Source organism: Thermobia domestica, chromosome 13, assembly GCF_964235325.1.
Source record: "Thermobia domestica chromosome 13, izTheDome1.hap1.1, whole genome shotgun sequence".
Classification (NCBI taxonomy): Eukaryota; Metazoa; Arthropoda; class Insecta; order Zygentoma; family Lepismatidae; genus Thermobia; species Thermobia domestica.
The window spans coordinates 203,149,468-203,173,766 of record NC_137466.1 but is presented as its reverse complement, the minus strand read 5'-3'; the positions used below and the strand labels follow the sequence as shown (position 1 = coordinate 203,173,766).

Here is a 24,299-nt window from a genome sequence, read left to right as displayed (position 1 = left end):
CGGGAATTCTATCATGATTCATTTAGTTCAGATGGATAGAAGCAGTGTATTACATACCCAGAACAAAAAAAAAAAAAAAAAAAAAACGAAATTATGAGAGAGATGGTAACACTGAAACACGATATTATGTTGCCCAAAGGCATATGACTACAAAAGTATTTATTATCTTTCTCTAGAAATTCTTCTCTGGAATACAACAGTATATTCAAAAGGAGGAGGGATGGTTGAAATCTTATATATCTTACAAAGAGATATAATGCATAGTTTAGTTGGTACATTGTTGGTCGTAAATCAATTTTGTAGCCAGAAAACATTTCAAAATGTTTAGTTTTTGTTTATTTTTCCTTTTCTGTTTTAATTTATTTATTACCTCCCTGTAATACGCGGAAATAATTGTCCATTTCCGATTTCTTTATTACATATCTTTTAGAAATTGTTTGGGTCTCTGTGGATCGGATATATATATTTTTTTTATCTGTAACTTCGGAAATATTGTAACGGGATAAGCAAAATATATCACATTTTGATTTCATTTTTGGCAGTTTATTACAACAAAGCCTGTTAAATTGAGCCCCTTTCTATTATAACTTGACAGAGAGCCGCTCTCATGAGGGGTCACTAGGTCCAAACCCCCTCTCAAACTTCTTAAATTTATTATTTTAATACGTTTTTTTAAATAAAATTATACTTTTTATTAAAGAAATTGTTGATTTACGTAGTTTAAATATTTGATATTACACTTCATCTGTATTCATTCTTATAACAGCAATTTAGTTCTACTAGCTAAGCCTGCGTAGGAAGTACACAATTCTAATATGAGCGTGAATCTTCTTCCCACTTCTCACTATATCTGTGGAAGTCCCTTTACGAACACAAGTAAAGGACACGAAGATTCTCAAAGGGAGTGAATTGCTATAGAACATATATAAATGTGATATTTTAATAGATAGAATGTTGGGGGAAGTTTGTGGCAAACTTGGATAAGTAATACATTATACCAAATGCAATCCTTATAATTCCATATTCGAGTACGCCTCATTATGGGTCCACAAGCCTTCGAAGTTGCCAGCTTGTAATATGTTTTATCATTCAGATTTAAGCAAAGCGCCTGAAATTACGTCAACCCGCTACACTTAGCTGCTCTACTGGTTGCCTTTTACAAGGTATCAACCTTAAAACACTAGAAGGACCGGATGGGTCAAAATGACCCATCACCATATTTTAAAATTCCACTGTAAACGTACTTGAAATACTAAGTGAATAATATTTTATGAATTTGTTAAGGCCAATAGCATTAACAAATTCATAAAATATTATTCACTTAGTATTTGAAGTACGTTTACAGTGGAATATTAAAATATGGTGATGGGTCATTTTGACCCATCCGGTCCTTCTAGTGTTAACATCCTAGTGGCAATATTAAATGGGCCAACGCGACGCCTAAAATGTGGAATAGAGAACTAAAGACAAGTTTTCTTTTGAAAATTTGAATGAGAACTGGTAAATCTATACAAAATTTGGAATCGACCAGAGAAAACGCCACGTTTCTAGTACTTGTGGTTTTCGAGATCTCATTGTCGAAAGGATTGGCCACAAACAAACTTTTCAGATATAAAACTAGCATTTTAATATATAAACTAGCTGAACCTACGTTCTCTACACAGCGAATCATTCGCATATGAGCATGAATCTCCTTGTTATTCCTCACAACATCTGTATATGTCCCTTTACAAAAGTTAAAGACGTCGTGATAAAAATCGGCAAAGGATACTATAAAAGGGAGTTTTTTCGATTATTTTTTCAATATCTCGGACTGTTTGCAAGATTTGAGCCTACTTCGGGTTGAAGTTTCTAATTCATGTATGATCAGTGTTTTCTTTCTTCTTGCATGCAGTATGTAATAAGTAAATACATTACATACACAATTAATTATAATGTCAGTGATATATGGTGTCCATTGGGCAAAACACTCCAAACAAGAAAGATTCGCCTTAGACTGGAGAAATGTTTATCCTTCCTTTTTCATTATTATTTGGCTATGATACAAACGCCTGGGACATATACAACCCCAATATACAACTATGTGGTGTTGGAATGTATAATGCGTAGGATATGATGCTTTAGTTTTCTTTTTTTCTAATTTCAACACTTCCAATGTATCCGTAAAAATGTAATAAAGAAATAATGGCCGTGTTTTTTTTTAAATATTCAATTAGAGCTGGACAATCTACGCAAAATTTGCAATCGATCAGTGAACACGTCATCTTTGTAGAGCCTGTGGTTTCCGAGATTTCATTGTCGAAAGGATTGACCACAAACATATAAATGTCCACAACATATAGTCTAAAAAAGTCCAAAGATGGCAGCACAGTTCATTTGCATTGATTTTGGAGAAGGCTTATTAAAATACAAAGGCTTTGAACAATAATTTTAAAACATAAACTTTATGGAAAAGATGTATTTAAGTAATTTATTTGAAGTACACACACTTAAAATGTTTGTCTCTGTTAAACGTGAAATCACATATAACCGTAAATGAAAGATTTGAAAGCCGAAGTTATAGGTTGGAGCTGAGGCGCTTTTATTGTAATTATAGCATTTTAATAGATAGATCATTTTCTTCTGAGGATATAGGTGCCAGTACTTAACAATTACTTATCGATTTTTTTAGTGCAGAATAACCCCGGTTCAATATACATAAACATATATGAACACCTCAACAAAATTTGTACCCCTCCTAACAAAAATTTCTGGGTGCGTACCTGACTTGGAACTTGCTTAGTTTGGAAGCATTAGCTATAGAGCTATAGATATAAAACAATATCTCTGTCTCTCAGATCTCGAAAACCACAAGTGCTAGACACGTGTCGTTTTCGATGATCGATTCCAAATTTTGGGTAGATTTGCCAGTCATTCAAATTTTCAAAAAAAAAAAGTCTATATTTTTCTATTCCACATTTTAGGCCTCGTTTTGGCCCTATTAGTTTAAAATATTGTCACTAGGACGTTAAGGTTGATACCCTTGTGAAAGGCAACCAGTAGAGGAGCTACGTATAGCGGGTTGACGGACATTTCAGGCGCTGTGCTTTAATCTGAATAATAAAACATATTGCAAGCTGGCAACTTCAAAGCCTTGGGGACCCACAATGAGGCGTACTCGGATATGGAATTATGAGAAAAAGGTATTTGCATTTGGTATCGTTTATCACTTACCCAAGTTTGCCACAAACTCACCTCAACATTCTGCATATTAAAATACTGTACTATATTTATATGTTTGTCTATAGCAATTCACTCCCTTTGAGAGTCTTCCTGTCTTTTACGTGTGTTCGTAAAGGGACTTGCACAGATATAGTGAGAAGCGGGAAGGAGATTCACGCTCATATTAGAACTATGGGCTGCGAAAATAGCGCAGATTCAGCTAGTTGTTATGTTAATATAGTGTGCTCGCCGAGGGACATCATTCCTGAAGCGTGACAGGCTAAATTTCCTTAGATGCCGAAAGCCCAGAAATCTAAATCCTAAATCCCTTGTTTTAGGGTAAAAATAATGTATATGAGCATAGGTGGATAATATATCCATCATTTTGGATTTTTTAAATACAGGGAAACAGGGTTTTGTAATATATACTGTCAGTGGCGTATTTACGATTTTATTTTGGGAGGGGCTTTGCTAACTTTCGGGGGGGGCTTTGTCTGAAAATGTGAAAATTCTGCAAGATATTTCATATACTTTACTATAGTAAGTAAGATTTCGGGGGGGGGCTTAAGCCCGGAAGCCCCCCCCCTAAATACGCCACTGTATACTGTATATATATATAATTAGAGCTTGTAAGTGCATTAATGAAATCAGTTTTATAAAAAAATATGTTAGAGATAACACGTTATTTCCCGCTACATAGTGCTCCGTAAGTAATAACAGATCTTGCAAATATAGCTTCGCCTATAGTTTTCTTTGCAAATTATGTCCCGGTTCTGTTTCTGTTTAACATTTTTGAAGCGGTTAGAAAATAGCGTGGTGTTGAGTATGAGTATGTTGAAATATATATTTTTATATTATTTGCCCTACGTTATAATACATGTCTGGGGGAGGGTAGTCACTGCCCCCTTCCCTCTGAGATCGAAGCTGTTGCACATACAATATATAGAAACAAGATCTTCGTTAAGCTAGACAAACTTCGGGATAGAATCTTAATTCCTACGACACTCCGCTCCCACCAAGCGGAAGATAGGGTTATACACAGCTCACTATCTGACTGACTACGTACTATTTGTAATAGCAACATCCGACGGCCAGCCAGTCAGACTATAATAGCTCTCAAAGAGATTGCAGTACGCGACGCGAGAGCGGGAGCAAAGTTTGAGTCGAAATTTTTCATCCGATAGGTGCGGTGGCGTCTGACAGCAAGCAGCCTCCAACGAAACAGCCCGAACTAAACACTCTCTCGGCAAAGAGCAAGAAACGAGAGAGCGAGAAAGAGACTAATGTGTGTAGTGTTGTGAGTATGTGCGTCCGTATGTGTTTGTGTCTGAGGCAGGCAGAGAGCGCAGCAGAGAGTGTTTCCGACCAGTTTAACATCGGAGGCGAAACGGGAAACGTCAGGTCGGGTGGGCGCGCGCTTGGGCACCGAGACCGACCGGCAGTGTACATATCCACACACACTGTAATATCTTCTACAAGTCTTGCCGTGACGAATTCGTCCCTCCCCTCACCTCTGGCGCTGTGAATTCCACACCCCGGCACACCTACTTAGGCAATTGCCTGTTGCCACGTCTGGTTGTACTTTTTTTAAAAAAATATTTCTTTAAAAAAAATCTTATTCAGCATACTGTAATCTTCCCCCGTGTGTTTTTTAACCAATGAATCGGGTAGGGTTGAAACAAAGCACGTGCTTCGTTTTGTTCCAACATGTAAAGGGAGACTGAAGAAAGAAAAAAAAAAAAGTGGTTTTAGTGCCCTTTTAAGGAAGGAACTTACCACAAGATAGAAGACACTGAAAAAACAAAATGTATATACACACATGAGCTAATCTGTGTTATTTCGTTGAGAAGATTTTTAGACGACTAATATTCAGTGACAGAAGTGATAGTTCTAACATACTGTGTTCTACATTTAGATACTTTTCTTTTTTCTAAAAAAAAAAGAAAGAAAAAAAAATATAATTGCAACAGAACCAACTTCTATAAATTCGAAGAACATGTGTGAGTGACAAAAGAGAGTGTATTCTTATTCTTCTTCTTATTATTATTATTTGTTCCTTAAGTTTTGTTTTATTTTGCTTTTTTTTTTCAAGTGGAAAAAAACATTTTGTTTAAAAAACAACATTACGCCGGGTGGTCAGTGCTTTTAGAACGTCACAGCCTCGGAATTGCTTTATATCAAGAGTTCTTTTTCGTAATGAACTTTTTCTGAAATAAACAAATTTAAAGAATAATGTAAATTATTTTGGCATGTATAAACAGAAAGTATTCCTTAGCATTGTTCGTCATAGTTAAGCTGCTTTATTTAGCTGTGCATCAAGACCAAAACAAAACACTTCTGCCAGTCCAATAGCTATTTTATCACATGCTGTGTGGTTTGTGTTATCTTCACGAAGACGTGTTGATTGTATTTTCCCCTGGTAATTAATCGAAATTAAAATATACAACATATTGTGAAACTATTGTCAATATATTGACCGTATTTGGGGACTTGATGAGTGAATCTTGTAATAAATCATGCGACTGCATATAATCCTTAAGTGCGTTTGCATAACGAGTTCGACGCGGTCTTGTTTTATATAAATACATACAGATAATTTTTACTTTTAAATAAGAGTTGTGTAAGTTAAAGTACTAGTGCTGTATTTTGTAGTAAACATCGAGAAGTGTTTTTTTCCCCGTGTATTTTTTCTTGTGGATTGGCTTCGATAAGTTATTTGTGTTTTCGTGAAAGAAATAAAAGTTTGATTATAAGTTCATATTAAAATAAAAATCTTCTGGATTTTTCGTTTGAATTTGAAGATGGAAATATATTGGATTCTCCCTGAACGTAACGTGTCAAGCAGTGAAGCAACAGGCTGGTAAGTACAACTTTATTCTTCTTCTTCTTCTTCTTTTTTTTCATTTTCGCGTGTATCATCAAACAGCGGTTGAGTGATGTGCTGGTATCACCTGTTGAATGCTGTTAAATTTTGTATGACTTTCTGTTGTGTCGGTTTTTACTATTATTTATTTATTTATGTATTTATTGAGCGTAGGGGCTGCAGTGGCTCAGTGGAAGAGCATTCACCTCTGATGCGTCGGGTCCCTGGTTCGATCCCAAGTGAACTTTGTAATGAACAAACACCATGTGCGTGGGTTTTCGTTCTTCATTCATTTCTCATCATCACCGTCTCCTTTGGCCTAGCCGGCATAAACGTGGGACGTCCGACTGAAATATTTAATTCCATTTTATTGAGCGTAAAAATAAAAATACACGCCCATTTCAACTGAAATGAAATAATATTTCCAGTTTTCTCCAGGTTAACCCTAAAGGTTAAAGGAGACGAAGTAATTGGTTCATTGACAATATGGCAGGAAACGGAAGAAAATCAATAGACACGTTGTTGTATGTCACGAACTCACATTGCTTGGGATCGAACCAGGGACCCTTCAAACGAGAGGTAAACGCTCTACCACTGAGCCACCATGCATTATTTCACTCCTTCGAGAAATAACAATATAAAGAAAGTGTTAGTGAATTAAATAAATATATTTTGCTGGATAGAGTTTTTTATAAGTTTTATGATATCCTACGAACCCTGTCTACAGAAAAAAATAGTATTTATTTAAGTTTTAAACAAACTTCTAAATATAAAGTATACGACATTTCACACAACCTGCAAGTCTACAACAGTAACATAACAATGGGGGAAAAGTTAGCCAAGGTACCATGCCAGTATTTGTCTTGTCGCAGCTTTGTGGTATAGAGACTTGGGTTTGATTCCCAGTGGGGGCTTATGTGGTTCGAGTTGAGTTGATTTTGAGTTTAACGTCCTTTTCAGCAGTGAGGTTATATGAGACTGATTAACGTGGAATCCGAACCACATGAGCTCCCGCCGGGCATTGAACGCGGGTCTCCCATGCCAAAGACGCGTACGCTAACCGCTTAGCCACGAAGGAACTCTCTCATGTGGTTCGAATCGCACGATAAGCTGTGAGTTTGCGTCCCATTTAGCCTTGATGCTTAAAGGAACGCTAAATGCCAAACCAATCAATCAAGACTGGAGAAATTGAGGATTTTTTTAAAAAAGAAAATTAGTCTAGATGATCGGTCACCGTATTCGAACCCGGTACTTTCCGATCCCTAATCAAGAACATGAAGAGTCAGTTCATGCCCGCTCTGTTAGCATGTTAAAGAATATCTGGGAACAGCTAATACGAGACTATTTACCACACTGTAACTATTATCTATGTTAGATAAGAGGGCAACAGAAGTTGTACTATTTCATTATTTATCCAATAAGATTGAAGAAGTAAAAAAACTTGAGAGCTTGTAAACAGAAAGATCGACTACGGAATTCCAAATCAAATCTCTGTATTAGTCTTTTACCCTCAGTGGATTTCCTAGGAATTATCCCGTTTCTTGCTACTTTATCATGTCATCATTTATTTCTTAACCATTAATTTGCATTTATCATTCTTTGATAGTTCTGCAGAACATGAAACCCAGACGTTAAAGTAAATATTTGAACAAGATTCCACTCTTTTCTAAGTAACTATGACTTGGTATGAAATGTATCAGATTTTCTTTTCTTGTTGCCTTCACCTGAACAGTATATACAGTTTCTTCATTATTTTTCGTTTCTTACGTACTTTAAAATTAAGAAATAATATAGTGAACCCAAAGGGCAAGAAGTATACCATTCACGTGTACAGTGTGGCCAACTTCAGGTTTTAAAAACATCTATGTCTCTAGTTCTTTGTAATTCTTTCTGACATTGCTTTCTATGAAGGGCTATAGCATGATAAGCATGATACAGACACGTGTTCAACTAGATGTTGCGTTGTTAGCATCCAGTGTGGTCGGTCGTCTATAAGTGCCATTGCTTCTGGCTTTCTAGACCACAGTTCGATACCTCTTAATTAAGTAGGTCCCTAAGTGTTTTTCGATATTGGACAGTGGCGGATCTTGCCTGGGGTCGGTGGGGGCCTAACCTCCAGTTTTTGATTACATAATTTAAGTTATTATTTATATATTTTTGAAAGTTTATAATAAACTCATGATATGCCTATCTATCATAGTCTGGTTTTCGGTTGATCTCCCCAGTTTTTACCTTCTGGATTCGCCACTGATCCTGGCCAAAAACTTCAATTGAATTGAGGCATCTGGAAATCGAACTGGGAGGCACGTGCGCACAATTGTTCATTTGCATACGGTACTAGTGGCCATTAAATGAGAAAATTCTTGTCTCGTCTCTAAAACGAGATGAGAAGGACGTTCTTAAATTCGAGACGAGACAAGAAACACGACAAATCTCGTCTCGTTTTAGAGACTAGAATCGAGACGAGATGATAATTTTCTCGAGTCCCATGAATAACAGAACACTAGTTCACCCAAGTCTTAGATCTCCAAAACACTATTTTAGTATTGCATGATTCGTAGCTTAAACACTACGAATTTCACAAATTGATTACAGAAACACAATGATGAGCTTTTGTGTCCATTTAAAGATACCCAAGTCATTATACAATATATATACAGGGGCGAATCAAGGATATGATCAAGGGAGGGGCTAAACCATATTTTGCCGTTTTATCCAGTGTAAAGCAGGATTTTCCAGTGTACCATTTTCTTCAGCGTATACCTGAGCGTCAAAGGGGGGCTATAGCCCCTATAGCTCCCCCTTGGATCCGCCTATATATATATATAAATGAAAGTAACTGTAGTTGTGATTTAATAACTTTTGAACCCCCCGACCGATGTCGATCAAATTTTTAACATAGATGAGGTTCGCACCTGGGGTGGTTTTTATCATTTCACTTTGACGGTGCAACTTAGGAGAGGGGAAGGGGCAGATATATAAATATAGGCACGGATCCAAGGGACTATAGAGCCCCCCCCCACTTGACGCACAGGTATACACTGGATAAAATGAGTTTCAATATTGCTTTACACTGCATAAAGCTGCAGACCATAGTTTAGCCCCTCCCTTGATCATATCCTGGATCCGCCACTGTTCTCCGCCCAGCAACTTGGGGGAGGCGGAGATATTAAAAATAATCGGAAATGACCGATATCCGAGAACGCTTCAGTCATGCGTGCCGACTACGTGGGTGCTCCGGGGCTCCGGCACCCACAAGACTTCTAGTTTGGAGCCGGGTTTGAACCCGTTTCTCTAACGTTTAAATCAACCGTATTACCGACTGAGCTAGAGCAGCCCTAACTTATCTTTACAGTACCAGTATATTTTACTTTATCACAGCCTCTTATGACAGTGTTCATAAAAGATTTTAACTAAAAATAAATCAATCAAATTTCAAGACTTCCCTGAAAACATATAGGCTAACACATCCCGCCATTGATATGCACCCACATAAATTTTAGAAAGTCGGCGCCGTTGGCTTCAGTAAAAATAATAGTCAGTGACTGACTAACGAAACATTTTACTAATTTTTCTTCTTTTAACCCAGCGAAGCGAGTAATTGACGCTAGTTTTAAATCTGGATTAAATGTTGTTATATCACACACGCACACTCTTTGTGAAACTATTGTGACGCGGAAGGATTCTCACAACTTTCAGATTAAATTAAGAAAATAATCAGGTCATATAATTTTTTTTAAAGATAGTATTATAAAATGAGACGATAACATTTTCAAGAATCGAAACGAGACGAGAAAGAATTCTTTGAGAATCGAGACGAAACGAGACGAGAAAAATTCTTTGAAAATCGAGACGAGAAAGAATTCTTTGAGAATCGAGACAAAACGAGACGGGAAAGAATTCTTTGAAAATCGAGACGAGAAAGAATTCTTTGAGAATCGACACGAAAGGAGACGAGAAAAATTCTTTGGGAATCGAGACGAAATGAGACGAGAAAAAATCTTTCAAAATCGAGACGAGAAAGAATTCTTTGAGAATTGAGACAAAACGAGACGGGAGAGAATTCTTTGAGAGTCGAGACGAAACGAGACGAGAAAGAATTCTTTGAAAATCGAGACGAAACGTAACGAGAAAGTATTCTTTGAGAATCGAGACGAATGGAAACGAGAAAGAATTCTTTGAGAATCGAGACAAAAGGAGATGAGAAAGAATTCTTTGCAAATCGAGACGAAACGTAACGAGAAAGAATTCTTTGAGAATCGAGACGAAAGGAGATGAGAAAGAATTCTTTGAAAATCGAGACAAAATGTAACGAGAAAGAATTCTTTGAGAATCGAGACGAAAGGAGACGAGAAAGAATTCTTTGAGAATCGAGACAAAACGAGACGGGAAAGAATTCTTTGAGAATCTAGACGAGAAAGAATTCTTTGAGAATCGAAACGAAACGTGAAGAGAAAGAATTCTTTGAGAATCGAGACGAAAGGAGATGAGAAAGAATTCTTTGAAAATCGAGACGAAACATAACGAGAAAGAATTCTTTGAGAATCGAGACGAAAGGAGATGAGAAAGAATTCTTTGAAAATCGAGACAAAATGTAACGAGAAAGAATTCTTTGAGAATCGAGACGAAAGGAGACGAGAAATAATTCTTTGAGAATCGAGACAAAACGAGACGGGAAAGAATTCTTTGAGAATCTAGACGAGAAAGAATTCTTTGAGAATCGAGACGAGAAAGAATTCTTTGAGAATCTAGACGACAAAGAATTCTTTGAGAAACGAAACGAAACTTCTACAAAAATTTACAAGACGATACGTAAAAGCCTTTGTATCTCGACTTGTCTCTTCTCGTGAGCAATATTACACGCTACTGTTTCATACAATTTGTTATTACTATTAACAATAATACTACCATTATTATCACTATTTTGAAGTTATTTTCGTTCATTGTTTTCATACTAGTTGATTGAAGTTCAACATTGCCTTTCGGCGCCAGTGTGCGAGACGGAATCTACGTTTCTGGTGGAACATTAACCACTACTCGGGAATCAAATATCAGAAGCGTCGAATTTAAAAAATCAGTGTGGCTGTTCTTAAGTTTCAGTTTACAATCGTTGGGTCTGGGGATATGGATGAAATGCTTCCAAGATAACGGGGAGTTTGAAGTTCGTCCATAGGAAAATTTGAAAATTGTCGTTCCTAAAAATGTAGTTCTAGGTATCATTTAATGAAACGGTGGGATTTTTTTCTTCCTTTTTTTTTTGAGTCGGAGCATGGTAGCGTAATCGGGAAGGTTCGACTGTTCTAGTCCCTTATTTTAGTTCCCCTCACGCCAATCTAATTCTCCGCGAGGCAATTCCGTAATTTTATGTATTTTCACCCCTGATAAAGTATTTTCCCAAACTTAATATCCTCCTCTCTCCTCTCTATGAAAAAGTCAAGCCCTATTATCATTAAGAAATACGGCGAGGGATTAGAATTTCTATTCTTTCTTTTTGTATGGATGGTGGCACTCTCACAAAAATTTTCGGGGTGATCGTGCACCGGAGCACCTATACAATTACCGCCCCTGACGCGCGCTAGCCGCTTGACCGCAAAAAGGCACACACACGCACTTTTCTATAGTAGACTCATTTATACTTTACATGATGCCGATTTTGATCGTGGTGGCGTGGTTGCTAGGGCTTCTGCCTATCTAGTGAGAGGTCCGGTGGGGCCGGAATTTTTACTGTTTTACCGTTGTTCCAATGCAGTTGAGGACACAACATCTGTAAAATGTGTACCTGGGAAAACCTGAGAATAAAATGTTGTATAAAAGTAATGTCTGGTCTTGGAAAATGTATCTATCTCGTCTCGTCGTGGGCAATTCTAATTGAATGCAATATTAATAAATTCTGATAAAGATATTAAAAGAGGATCTCGCGTGAAACGTATATTTATGAACAAGTGGCCTTGCTTGTATATATATAAGGATTAGGAATGTATAAAGTTTTGCCTAGATATTTATGCAACCTGCAACTCCTTGGTGTTTGGAGGTTTGCCTATTAGCGTTACGCGAAACTAACTTCTATGAATGAATGGGATATGGATATCCACATTTAAAGTCACCGTTACCTTTGAACATGTTCACAGATTGACTCCATTAACGAACTAGACCGAAAGAATCGCTCTATCTGTCTATCGGAGAAAACAGAATTCAAAAATTAGTTTTTTTCGAGAGTTGGCATGTGGAATAACTGACGTACGTACATTACGATCTTATATGGCTCACTAGCGTGGTCTTAATAATGAGATTCCAGATATCGAAGAGGGGACATGACACTACGATCACATATAAATTACATGCGGTATGCATAACACTGTAGTCATTTAAGGGCGAGCAGGATGGTAAGTGCAATGGCGCCGATACGGGGGGCTAAGTGGGCCCGGGCCCCTCCACAGCTCATGTGGGCCCCCTTATTGTATTTAAGAATATACCATATTTGGCATAATTTGAATGCAATTTGTCGTAAAATCCTCATATATGCCTTCTGCATCTGAATGGGCCTCCCAAATTTACAGAGAAATCGGTGCCCTTGGGCAAGTGTCCCCCTTTTGTTTAATGTATATATATTGATTAGTAATTATACATGTTTATGGGCTTCCATCATCTATGACCATTTTAGCCCTTCATGTATCCTCCCTCAGCGATCACCCTATTCGGGGAAGGGGAGGGGAGAAGGAAGGAGAATGCGGAAGCGCCCTTGGACCTTTATGTTAGATAATATCCCAGCATTTGCCTAGTGGGAATGAGAAAAACTTTACTGGTTTCGCTGGTCTAGAAAGGCTTTTATACCCGAAACCGTTAGCGACTACACTACGCGAAGTCACAATATGTTTTAATGTATTATGTAGTAATATAACAATGCAAACGTACAGCTCTACTTATATTGGTGAACAATTTTGCTACCTCCCCCCCCCCAGTCTAAAAAAAAACCTGAGATGACTCTCCTAATGTGATGAACTTTAGTCGAGAAATTGTGTAAGAGATGAGTTTTAGGTTAAAATGGAATCGAATATTTCAGTGTAACGTCCCACGATTATGTTCTTGTGGGCTAAGGGGGGACGATGATAAAGGCAAGTGAATGATGATGGAAGTATTGGTGGAATAAGAGTGTGGGAGGAAACGGAAGTACCCCGAGAAAACCCACGGACACGATGTTGTCTACCACAAACTGACTTGGCCGGGGGATCGGACCAGGACCTCAAGTATTTAGGGAAGGTTAAAATTGGGATTATGCAAAGTGGGTTTCAAAGATTTTTAATCCTCATTTGAGTAGTGTATGCAAAAGTAATCATTTTGCATACTTTAAGATATATATGCAAACACTTGAAATTATATTAACTTGTGAGGCTGAACATCCCCCCTCCTTTCTTTATGAAATTCTGTGTACGCTACTGCCAGAGAGACTCTTCGAAAGGTTGATACTAATGCTGTCAAATTTTTGTAACATTTTCGGTTTTTGAGAAGACCGGTTTTCTAAAAACCGAAAACAGCAAATGCGGTTTTGGAAACCGAAACCGCAAAAACGGTTTTCAAAACCGAGACCGCAAATGCGGTTTTCAAAACCGAGACCGCGATAGCTGTTTTCAAAACCGACATTTCGGTTGTATGAAATTTTACTAAAAACCGGTTTTCGTTTTTTTTTTCAAAAACCGATTTCGACAGCACTAGTTGATATCAAAATTCATAATGGATTAATTTCTGATAGGATAGTACCGAAAACCAGTTTTCTCTATTCGGCGATAAAGTTTCAGGTTCCCTAACTCTTAGAATAAGTTAATATTTGATCTGATTTAGGTATATGCCGTATTAGAGTACCGAAAACTGGGTACTCGATAACCCGACAGTCCGGATAAGTCGGTCACACCCTGGCAGGGCGAAAAAAAAAACACGCGCAGAGACGTTCAAGGTCATTGCCCGCGTGCGTGCAAGAAAGTAGCTATAGTGCTACCAAAATGTCTTGATCCGCTGTAAAAAAATGCGAACTAAACTTACACCCTCGACACACCCACGCATTGAGCCAATAAAGGTTCAGATGTTGCTAAGCGAGCGAGCCTTGCAGCCATGGAAGTGGAATTCCATGAGCCGATAGCAGCGCTCAGAACGGAAGGCTAGGTGTCAAGTCAAGTCAATATGGTTTATCTATAGTTTTTGCAAAGTTGGCTAGTTAATTTTCATTATAGACAGCTTTATGCCTTCATAAATTATTTTTCTCAGGTCTGTCTTATCAGGTAAGTTACTGTAAAGTATGTATTCATTAATTTTCATTTTTATGTATAGTAAAGGCTCTATGCCTTCATGAAGTACGTACCTTTCCTTTGTTTAAGGGTAATTGGGTAGTTTATTCTCTGTTGTATTCTCAAGCTACCAATACATACAAGTACAGTACTGTATTTTTAGAGGAAACACTCGTACTTATTCTTTTTAAGCCCAATTCCCGATAACTGGGCACTTTCACTAACTTAGCCACCCTTCGGTCTACATTAGGCCGAGTTTTGGGGACTCTATTGTATTAGCCAATGATCACAGACTATGAAAATTCGAAATTTAACGGATTATCTCAATATCGAAAATAATTGGTGAAAAATAATTACAATGGGATTATATTATATAGCTATAACTATATAATCATCTAGTTTGAACAAAGTGTGATGAATCAGTGGTTACTGTGTGTTTTCAAAGCTTTTCTTATCACAAAGGCAGTTTGTACTTCCCGTTTAATGACATCATATAATTGACAGGAATATACATCACTCCAACGATAAAATAATATTATCTCAAGAAACAATAATCATAGCGGTTCATAGTATCCTGGAAGTAGTGGCGGATCTAGAAAGTAAAGACCGTGGGGGAAGGGGCAGTTAGAAGCCAGACTGTATGATAGGTATGTCTTGAGTTTACAATATTTCATAAGTCCTGCAGAAGTTTCCAACTTGACTTTCTCGTATTTCTCGTGAGATATTTTCTTTTTTCTTTTATTTTCTTTCTTTTTTCTTTCTTTTTTAAAGGAAGAACTAGTAAAAAAAAATGATGCAACCAGTGTCGGACAGACCAAGTTAGCGCCCTTGGCGCGGGTCCTTATAGGTCCCCCAGCCATATAATATATATATATAAACTTAACATGTCAGTTGCAAAACATGACAAGTGACAAAATCATATTTTCTGTATTGAATAAATATGTAGTACAAAACAGATTGCAGAAAAAAAATTACAATAATACTGAAACAATCACACGTAATCGTGAAGTTACTTCACTTATTTTGACAGTTTTTACGTAGTTCTTCACTTGATAAGGCAATCAAATTAATTACCTTTGTCTTTCTGTAAACATAAAAAAAGTAAAGGAGACAAATGGTTTTGAGTTATCGTAGATCTTAGTTTAGTTTTAATAATTTTCAATTTACACAATGTCCTCTCACATGTGGGAGGGTAAGAACAAATTTAAAAACAGTGTACAATTTATTAAACAAATCACTCTGTTGCAAAAGCTGGAACAGAAGAGAAAATGTACACTGATGTCCAAAATTATTGTCGCATATATATATAAATATGTTGTTGTAGGAATATAATTTGATAACGAATTCGCTCAGTATTTCTTACAATGTTAGCATGTATACAATCGGCAAAAGTATGTATTTGCCAAATTTCATGTCAAAAGAGCAGTAAATACGAACAATAAAACAAAAATAAAATTTTCTTGTCCACTTAGCAACATTTTGTTTTACTCATTCTAATTTTCGTATTTATAATTCATTTCCTATGAAATTTACCACAAATATACATTTCCCGATTATACATAAAGTATCAGTATTAATAGTATTCTGCAAAATCATTATCAAATTATATTCTTACAAGAAGACAGTTAAAGACATGCGACAATAATTTTGGACATGAGTGTACATGATAGACATACAAAGCACATTTGATTGTTCACATTTTCATTTTTTTTTTTTTCATACTCAGTTTGTGTGTCGGATTCATTTCCGTTTCCAGACTCAGGTTCGCTATCACTCTGGTTTTCCTTAGGTTTTGGCTTTGGTGAAATGCTCTCTTCACGTCATTTGGAAGTTATCATATTGAGTAGCAAACAGCTTCAATTCGAGAAGTAGATAATTCCCATCAATACCGACGAGTTCAATAATTTTTACAAAAAAAACATCACAAGGGATTTTAGCAACATCAATACTAGAAATTTCGCGGTATCTTTGGGGATCTATCCAAGAACAACCAAGAAATAAACCTTACGGACTAGACGGGACCTTTGCTAAGTACGAAGTTTTAGCCTGCTGACTCACGGGGCCGTACTGATATGAGCAAAGGGGCCTCGGAAGACTTCTTTCGGAAAAGCGAACTTAGATTTCCACAATCATTTTGGTAGGAAGACTCAAGAAAGCATTTGCGATCGCGAAAATTCGACCAAGGCCTACAAGTTCTGTGTCTCGTGATCCCTGCGGGTGGGGACTCTCGGGCCTCGGGCCCTTGACGATCGCCAAGTAGCCAACATGGCCAGTCCGGGACTGGATGCTAACCCCTTCCATATCATAATGTATGATAGTGGAACTAAACCACAGTGTTTCGCTATCATCATGATACTTTGACGTTCCGTTCGCCCTGTTGCTTGTGGCTATTTCAAATCATCACAACGTTACCTCATATTGATTTTCCTCATTTCTACGTGTTAGTCCTATAAACAATTTTATTTATTTGTTTCTTTTACATGGATAATTGTTAGATTCTAAACTATCCGTGATCACTTTCCTTGAGAAAAACAAACCAGTGGGAGAAAGCATTTTCTTTCCTTTCCTGATTTAAAAAAAAAAAATAAAAAAACTTTCTAGTAATTCTAAATAAACTGTCAAATTGGTTACATAATACAACAACAAATGTTAATTGCAAATTGATCTGCAATGTACATGTTTCAGGGAGTCACGGTGGCTGAGCGGTAGAGCATTCATCTCTGGTGCATGAAGTCCTTGGTTCAATCCCAGTTCGCACCAAGTAAACTTTGTGGTGGACAAGCACCGTGTGGCTGGGTTCTCGGGGTTCTCCCGTTTCATCCCACTTTCTTCATTCCATCATTTTCATTCATTTCTCACCATCACCGTCTCCTTTAGCCTAACTGGTATAACCGTAGGACGTAAAACTTAGATTTCATCATTTCATTATTTTTGTACATGTTTCACTTTAATACACTTTAGCGCATATATGCAGTACATTTATGTTCTTAGAGGTAAAATTGGTTCCATTTATGTCATGGGCTCCCGAAGGGGAGCAGGGACCCTCCCTCTGGCTCACGATAACAACTTAATTTTTTAAAGATTTTCTTAATACAAATGAAAAATACCAAACATAATATAGGAAACAGGGATATGCCCCCCAAGAAATTTTTTTTCGATCACCCATGATGTATGTTGTTTCTATGGATATTTATACTAATAAAATCCTTAAAAAAGAATCATAAAATTATTTCGTATAAAAATGTATATCGTACAGGGCAACCACATGAGCAGGACTAAAAATGCAACGAAGATGGGCCTTCAAAATAGTATTGAGGTCATTGAGGTCAATTGAGAGTACTGGCATTAGCTGCATGCAAGGGAGAAATCTTTGAGGAAGTGTTAAAATAATAGTTAAGAAAAGAACGATAGTATTGATAATTAAAGAAAGAAATTAAAGAAACACATTATGTAAATAAAAAAATAAAAGGAAACAAAGAAATAAAATAAATCTTCTATCTATATATTAAAATGCTAGGTTTATTTGTTTGTTTCCAAAAAAAAAAAAAAGTTTGTAACTTGTCGCAATCCTTTCCACAATGAGATCTCGAAAATCACAAGATCTAGAAATGTGCTGTTTTCGCTGCTCAACTCCAAATTTTATGTAGATTTGCCACTTCTAACACAAATTTTCAAAAATCTTGTCTCTATTTTTCTGTTCCACATTTTAGGAATCGTTTTTGACACTATTAGTTTAATATTGCCACTAGGATGTTAAGATTGATACCCTTGTGAAAAGAGGGGGCGCGGTGGCTCAATGGTAGAGCGTTCACCTCCGGTGCTTGGGGTCACTGGTTCGATCCCAGCTCGCGCCGTGTGGACTTTGTGGTGGACAAACACCGTGCTCGTGGGTTTTCTCGGGGTTCTCCCGTTTCCTCCCACTTTCTTCATTCCACCACTTCACTCATTTCTCATTATCACCGTCTCCTTTAGCCTAACCGGCATAACCGTGGGACGTTAAAGATTTCATTTCATTTCCTTGTGAAAAGCAACCAGTAGAGGAGCTACGTATAGCGGGTTGATGGATATTTCAGGCGCTTTGCTTTAATCTGAATGGCAAAATCTATTGCAAGCTGTAAATTTCGAAGACTTGCGAACCCACGATGAGACGTATTCGTTTATGGAATTAAGAAAAAAATATTTGCAATTTGTATAATCTATTACTTATCCAAGTTTGCTACAAACTCACTGCAACATTCTATAAATTAAAATATCACATTTATATATGTTCTATAGCAATTCACTCCCTTTGAGAGTCTTCCTGTCTTTTATTTGTGTCTGTAAATTTACTTCTAGAGATATAGTGAGAACCGCGACGGAGATTCACATTCGTATTAGAATGGTACGTTTTGTAAACAAAGCAGGTTCAGCTAGTACATATAAAAATGAAAGTGACTTCACAACTCTTGAACCACCCGACCGATCTCGATCAAATTTTCAACATAGATGAGGTTCGGACCTGGGATCGTTTTTATCATTTCAGTTTGACGGTACAACGTAGAGGAGGGGAAGGTGGATGTATATATAAAAAATGATCAAAAATACCGATATTAGTGTCGAATCCATAGTTCTCGGGGTCGCTGAGATGAACATTGACACTTCCGATGCCGTTTAATCCAAATTTATCTCCATTGTGAGTTCTAAAGGGGAATGATGACATGTAAAAATAATTTAATATGACCAATATTAGTGTCAAATTCATAGTTTTCGGGGTCGCTGAGATGAACATTGACACTTCCGATGCCGTTTAAATCCAAATTTATCCGCATTAGGAGTTCTAAAGGAGGATGGTGACATGTAAAAATAATTGAAAATAGCCAATATTAGTGTCTAATTCATAGTTTTTGGTGTTCCTAAGTTGATTTATGACAGTTTCGGTGTCCTTTATGTCCAAAATGACATGTATTCTCCTCGTATGAAGAACGATCATTCTGCTAGTAAGAAATAAATACAAGAAATAATAAATGAATAATTTCCAAAAAAATAATTAAATAAAGGAAACAAAACAAATAAAATAAATAAGACATAAATTAATTAAAGAAATAACAGGAAAGAAACAATTTAGGATAGTGTTTAAGAGCCCCATCACGGCGAGATTAAAATACAGCTAATTTTACAGTAATTATGTGATATATTCAAACAGATAAGAGATAATCAAAATGTGGAACAAGAGTTCACTAGACAATATTATTTTTTAGGAGATACCGTTATCACGACTCACTTATCTGCTTTCGATTTTCAGCCATTTAGAAAATCGGCATTTATTTTCGCGTTTCTAAATGGCTGCAAACGGAAATCTATTAGGTGACTCATGATAACGGTACCAAATAATATTGTCTAATACGCTCTTGTTCCACATTTCGATTATCTTTTACTGTATCTGTTTGAGGATATCACATAATTACTGTAAAATTAGCGGTATTTTAATTTCGCAGTTATTAGACCTCTGAGAAGCGTAGTAGAGGGTACGATAGGAGGAGAGTGAAGGATAGGAAGAAAACAAGGTTTAAGAGAGCAATCCTTAAGTCTAAACGAAGAGGCAAGACAATGACCTTAGTATAATGGAAGCTTCTATAGTTTATGACACGTGACCTTCCAGTAATGACAGAAAAGAATATGATAAAAACGATGATATTTTAAAATGTTAAGAAAATCCAGATGTAACTGAGGCCTTCAGCAAAATAGAACGTAAAGCTTACATTTTCCGAGTTTCAACATTTGTTTATTTAGTGAATTGGAAATTAAGAAAAGAAAAAAAAAATAGGTTCGCAATGATATTATTTTTAGACTTAAAAGACTGATGGAAAATTTCGGAGCATTCTACCCGAGTTATGCAAACACACATTTGGTTTTAAATACGGAACGATATATACATGTGAAGATTAAGAAAATGTTTTTCCGTCCACCCACTGTCTCAAAATATAGAAATCACGAGAACAGAAGGATTTAAAAAAGTCATTCAGAGTTTTCTTTTAAGATATCTTCGTCGCCACCTCATTTCAGATTGAGTGACAGTCTAGCTACATCGTATATCTCCCCTCAACTGTGTTTCTGGAGTGAAAATGTAGCCAAGTGAAACAGATATAACCTTAGCGCTGGCCATGAGATGACAGTTGGAGCATACATTGTTGCCAACTCTAGATTTTCTTTCACAGGACTTTGTTTTGCGTAATTTATATTTTGCAATAAATATTTCCTTCCTATATTCTTTCTTTTCCCTAATTTCTTCTTCAAAATCTTGCAAAATTTGAGAATGGTATTAACACGGTTATTATCTTGTTCCTTACAGAGTAGATATAATAGGTATTCAATTTACTCTATCCTTCGTCACTCTCACTCTCAGCTGCAGTCATTTTCCAACTTTTGTCAAGCCCTTAGCTTTCTCTCGCTTTTATAACCATACTCTCAACAGGTTTCTTATCTCATGCTTCAACTCCAAGCTAACCAGGGACCCTTTTCTTGTCCTTACATTCCAACTTGAAGCTAGCTCTCACCTTTACATTCCAATTCTGAGGAAACCCTCGCCTTCTACTCGATTTTACATTCCAACTTTAAGTTACTCCTAGCTTCCTACTCGCTTTTGCATTCCTGCTTCAAGCTAGCTCCCGCACTTTGTTCGCTCTTGCGTTCCAACTTGAAGTTAGCTCTCACACTTCGTTCGCCTTTGCATTCTAACTTGAAGCTAGCTCTTGCACTTCGTTCACCCTTGCATTCCAACTTGAAGCTAGCTCTCGTACTTCGTTCGCCCTTGCATTCCAACTTGAAGCTAGCTCCCGCACTTCGTTCGCCCTTGCGTTCCAACTTGAACCTATCTCTCACACTTCGTCCGCCTTTGCATTCCAACTTGAAGCTAGCTTTTGCACTTCGTTCGCCCTTACATTCTAACTTGAAGCTAGCTTTCGTACTTCGTTCGCCCTTGCATTCCAACTTGAAGCTAGCTCCCGCACTTCGTTTGCCTTTGCATTCCAACTTGAACCTAGCTCTCCCACTTCGTTCGCCTTTGCATTCCAACTTGATGCTAGCCTTTGCCCTTTTAGTACAGACCAAAGCTAGCCTTCGCCTTTGTATTCCAACTCTGAACTAACGCTTATCGTACACTCGTCCTTACATCTGTCGGTCTTCGTGAGCCCTTATTACAACTCTAAGTTATCTCTTTCCCTCCAATTCCCCTTACATTCCAACTCTAACCTTAGCTTTGTTTGCTTCGCGATAAAAAGGTCTCAACGCACTTATGTAAATTCACCAAACATACGTGTGTGGGCTCTATACTCTGAAAAGTCAGCGCCCGTCTATAACAAAAACGTTAAAAATAAGCTTTATCACAATTATGTCGTACTGGCAATGAGGACAAACTGTGGACTCCTCATGTGATATACACACTGATGCACTGGAAACTGTTTGTAAGGGGTAAAGTCAGAAACTAAAATAACGAAGTTTCCAGAATAAAATCCTCTCTTAGCGAATTTCCATTGCCCATGCGCTTAGAAAAATAAATCTATAACATCTATAGTATATACTCCCTATCAGCTTCTAAGTAGTTTTATATTTGTACATAGGTTGAAAGCAGGGACGTACGTAGGGGGTGGATCCTGGGGTCCTGACCCCCCGAAATTTTGGCTTGTGTGTAAATTTAGCTTAATTTTAGTTTTTTTTTCAGGAATTTTAATATAAAATACCCTCATATTAAGTTTGGACCCCCTCCCGAAATAAATTCCTGCGTATGCTACTGGTTGAAGGCTTTTTTTTTTTTTTAGTTACTTACGGAATGACATGTTTAAGGTATAAAAGAGAAAAACTTGCACAACGTTTCTTGTACAGCGTTTGTGTCCTAAAAACATTTATCTTCTTCATCTTTGTCATATTCTAATATATTATATATAGATATAGATACACATAGAGCAGAAAGTAGTGTTTCCATCTGTGATATAATATTTCAAAACAAAAGGATTTTTCCTTTTTTTCCTTGAATATATTTTATCTTCTGACTTATTCATTTAAAGTTTATGAAACTTTCCAGATGTATTGATCATCAAATAGAATATTTTTATAAGCTAATGTAAAATCCGTGGATACTGCGCTTTCAAAGCAAAAGGGAATTGAAATCCCCAAAAAGGGAATTTTGGTGGGAAATTTCACAAATTTCTCTCAATTTCTGCTAAACTAGATAACTTATTTAGAAAGTCAGTTGAAAGTTCCCTTGAGTCAAGTATAACAAATAAAACAAGGTAATATTCATTATAATTCCATAATCGTGATACCAAATAGATATAGTCAATTAGAGGGAAAATACATGCACTTTTCTGCAAGAAATTACTCAGTTTGAAATAAATTTTAGTGATTTACAACAAAATGATGGAATATTTTATGTTCACATTCGTCAGTACCGCATAAAATCAGAGATGGGAAATTAACCGGTTCTTCTGAAAACGCTCCGGACGGTTCCTGAACCGGTTCTGTGTTCTGACTGCTGTTCAGGAACCGTTTTGTGTTTTCAGGAAGTGGTTTTCAAACCAGTTGTGAGATGTTAATGACAGAGAAGAGCGGTTCTGGAACCGGTTCTGAGACATCCAGAAAATGAAGAACCGGTTTTGAAAGCGGTTCTTAAATGTAGGAGGTAGGTTGAACCGTTCTGGGAGCAGTTCTTAAAGTTCAGAAACCAAGGGAACTGGTTTCTAAAATTAACAAAAGAATAGAACCGGTTCTGAGAGCGGTTCTTAAATTCAACGAAACAATGACACCGGTTTTGGAACCGCTCCTAACTTTATCATGGGTTCTCGGTTCCTGAACCGGTTCTGGAACAAACACAGCGATTCTTTTTTCACCCCTGCATAAAATTGGTTAAATTCTGCCTATTTTTATCCTTACTTTGTTAACTAGTATAATTAAAAAAATTAAATTAATTAATTGCTGAATACAGTGTTGAGTGATATTTTTAAACTTTAGTTTGTGTTGTTGCATAGTATTGTGAGGAGTAGGTTTTTATTTAATTATTCATTAATATAATTACATACTCACCTTGACATGTTTCTGAGCGATCTTTCTTGTTGATTTTATGCAGATGCACGCGTCATTTCTATCGAGCTTCAACTAAAATGAATAATCGTCTCAGTTTAACACACGGAAATGTATCGTATGACGCATATCAATGCATCAAATCTTCATGCGAAGTACTTTGCGTTCTTTCTGTCTCTGTAACTGTGCATGTATGTGTGTTATGTAGTAGAAAGGACTGGCAACATTGTTTATGAGCCTTGAAGGGCGAAATGTATATTAAATTCGTGGTTAGTTGCCATCTGTGTGTGTTGCGACTTGTCAAAACATTGATTATCCGAGAGCATAGCATGCATTGAGTGAGCCAATGGGCAGTTCTACATATCATATATATATATATATATATATATATATATATATATATATATATATATATATATATATATATATATATATATATATATATATATATATATATATATATATATAAGCTGCACATATGGATATATATTGTTGTATTTCTTAGTTATCACAGTAAATTGAAAGTAAATATTATATAAATCCGAAGTACAGACGACATGGGTTTTCTTCCTCAGAAGTTAACGATCCGTCTACCGGATATATACATAGCCTATATTTGGAACATGGATCAACAGCTGGAAGTGGAATCCCAAATCACATGTACCAAGAATCAAATTATCTATCACATATATCAATATTTCGTGTTGTGCAACTTCGTACATTCATCTTTATTTGTACTTACAAGGGACGTATGCGAACTGTGACAGCTAGATATTTATGAAAATTGGTACCTTGACTAAGTGTGAATAGCTAATCATCGTAGTGATAGTCACTCGTTGCGAAAATGCCTTGTTTACCCGCTACATGTAATACATATACCAAGCAGTTACCCAATGCGACTGTGTCGA

At 36.7% G+C, this 24,299-nt stretch overlaps 1 protein-coding gene across 2 annotated transcripts in view; it reads left to right on the top strand.

Moving 5' to 3' along the window:
• Nucleotides 1-4,416: 4,416 nt before the first annotated feature.
• The window catches only part of LOC145668959 (uncharacterized), a 590,098-nt gene continuing 570,215 nt past the window's right edge, over nt 4,417-24,299 (top strand). The window contains exon 1 of one of the 2 annotated variants that reach the window (XM_081737250.1): nt 4,417-6,061. The gene's annotated coding sequence lies outside the window, so the exon portion shown is untranslated. The remainder of the gene's footprint in view (nt 6,062-24,299) is intronic. The other variant, XM_081737251.1, reaches the window with a different exon arrangement.